This window comes from Gouania willdenowi, chromosome 1 (assembly GCF_900634775.1).
Source record: "Gouania willdenowi chromosome 1, fGouWil2.1, whole genome shotgun sequence".
Classification (NCBI taxonomy): domain Eukaryota; kingdom Metazoa; phylum Chordata; class Actinopteri; order Blenniiformes; family Gobiesocidae; genus Gouania; species Gouania willdenowi.
Window position 1 is genome coordinate 32,765,854 of NC_041044.1, and position 2,666 is coordinate 32,768,519.

Below are 2,666 nucleotides of genomic sequence, written 5' to 3' on the forward strand. Positions count from 1 at the left end.
TGCTGTTTGACGGCCTCTTGAGCCTCCATCTGCATCTTCTCCAGTTTCTCCAGAGTGACTGATTTCAACGGCAGCAGCTTTGGCTTACACAGGACCATGGTGGGGACATCTTCCATGGAGAGCTGCCCTGTGGGCAACAGGACATAGACAGTGGTGGGTGGGGCTTGTCCCCAAAATGACAGTGTCCCCAAGACAAGGATGGTTTTAACAAGAAAATAGAAAATTACTTGTCTAATGTAATGCAAAGAAAATACAATGGCTTACTTATATTTACATCTTAACCCAGAGTTTTTCAACCTTGAGGTCGGGACCCCATGTGAGGTCACATGGAGTTAAAATGGTGTCGCCTGAAATGTCTAGTAATTAATTAAAAAAATTACTGATAAAAAATATAAACAACTGTATTCAATACTTTAACTTTATCAAATATAAAATGCAGTATAATATCTGAGCTGGCAAAATGTGTTACTAATACTGGCAGCCTCGTGTTTGTGATATATTATAACAAACTTGATTTAAAAACTAAATCTAGGGGGGAAAAAAAACATTTAAAGTTGGCAGAAATTCTTGACTTCAAAATGAGATTGTGATCCAAAAAAAATTGGGAACCACTGCATTAACCCTAACAATAAAACTTTAAGCAATAACATGATAATAAACATGCGTAGCCAATGACACATTGGTTTCGGGTTGTTTTTATTTATTTTTTTACTTATCTTTGGGATTGAATCAAAAAGCAATAACGCCACTGATTACTGTTTCATTGATTGAATGAAATGTATTTGTGTTTCTCCATAAAACTTCTGGATCTTTCATGACTCTAGAGCTAAGAATAGCTTAATGGGAAAAATCCACAACCAGAGCTTTTAAGCTATTTACAAAACATCTTTGTTACAACTAAATATGCTGGGAGCTGTGGGACAAACCTTGTTTGGGCAGGACTTCTCTTAATGTTGACTTGACTTCAGGCATTGTGTCTTTGTAACAGTATCTGAAAGATATGTAACACATTTCAAATTAATTGATACATGTATGCCAACAATGACAAAGCCAAATACACTTTACAAACCTTAAATAATCTAGAAAAGCGATGGGTAACAGTTATCACGGTGGGGGCTGCAAAAAGATTTTGAGTATGTTTATGAAATCTTGGAGTCATTTTTTTTTTCTTCTTTATTGTAGTTTTGTAGGTTATTGGAGTCGTATGTGTGTATCTGTTGCTATTTTGTTTGTTTTTTGAGTCACTTTTTAATTTTTGTTGTAATTTTGTCTATTTTCTCTCATTGTATGTTTTTGGATTTATTTTGGGGGCTGCACAAAATTAGAATGAGGGCCATTGTGGAAACATTCATCAATCTGTTTCTAAGATAAAACAATGAATTTCCCAGTCATTTTATGAGCCTATATTTCCACAGACAATAAATAAATGCCAAAACACCTGAAAAAACTTTATTGCTTAAATGTCAGTTGTTCAGGGGAGCATTTAAGGTACAAAACACAGATTAATAGCAATAACGACAATAATGTACGTTTAAAAAAAAAAAAACAAATAAAAAACGTCATGGATTTATGATTTTATTTCATTCATTGCCAGTTGATGGTTTTAGTGTATGATGCTAACCATATTATAAAAGTGTCAGCAGCAGTTAGCTAAACCTTTAGATGCAACCCCGTTAAGCACTATCTTTAACAGCGCAATCCTTACACGGGGTCTAAAAAGAAAACAAAATAAGTCACGTCAACTTAAAGTACATTATATTGTTGTTATGTTACATAATAAAGTCACTATTTAGCGTTTTTATGAGTTAATCCTACCTTCAGGCACCAGGCAAAGATTCTGCCGCTGGTCGTCAAGCCAACGTGTGATCACGTGATCTTTGTTAGCTGCTCATAGCGCTACAGTGACCCCAACAGGCGTCTGTGGGAACTGCAGAAACAAAGAACATTTGACCTACAAAATGAATGTTTATCAACGTCATAATTGGGTAAATGATTGGACAAAAATGCAACTCTTGTTACTTTAAAACCCTTCAGTCATTTGAAATATCAGTCGAGATTTTAGTATATATTAGTTAAATCCCTGTAGAAAATATTATTGTATGTGTTTATTTTTGAAATAAATAAATAGATAAACAAACTAATAATAATAATAATAATAATAAGTGGAATATCAAACAATTTCTATTTAGTTAGTAACCTTCCTAGTTTAAAAAACCAACACAATTAAAATGTATATATATATAGTACTTCCAGAATAGTCTTTTAGTTGATTTAGTTATCTTATCAGGGATTTTAAACTTACAGTTAACCACAAGTGCAGGGAAAGTTAATGGTCTGTAGATGTTTCAGGAGGTGCTGTTTTTATGTCGACAAATCGTTATATCATGATTTTATTTGGTGTCAAAATCATTAATATCTTCTGTAAGAAAATAATTATTTATTTCAATATTTCTGAAAGCTATAGGGAGCCATTGCAAAGAGTCAAAGAGCCACATGAGGCCCCATAGCCGCAGGTTTCAGACCCCTGACCTATTTTATATTAAAGGGCTATGCGTGGATTGACATGAATGCTAAAAGAGGTATGTATAACAAAGGAAGGCAGGGCCTGTCAATGCTGGGAACCACTGGTCTAATGAATGTTAAAGTCTCGCGATAACACAGGGAGA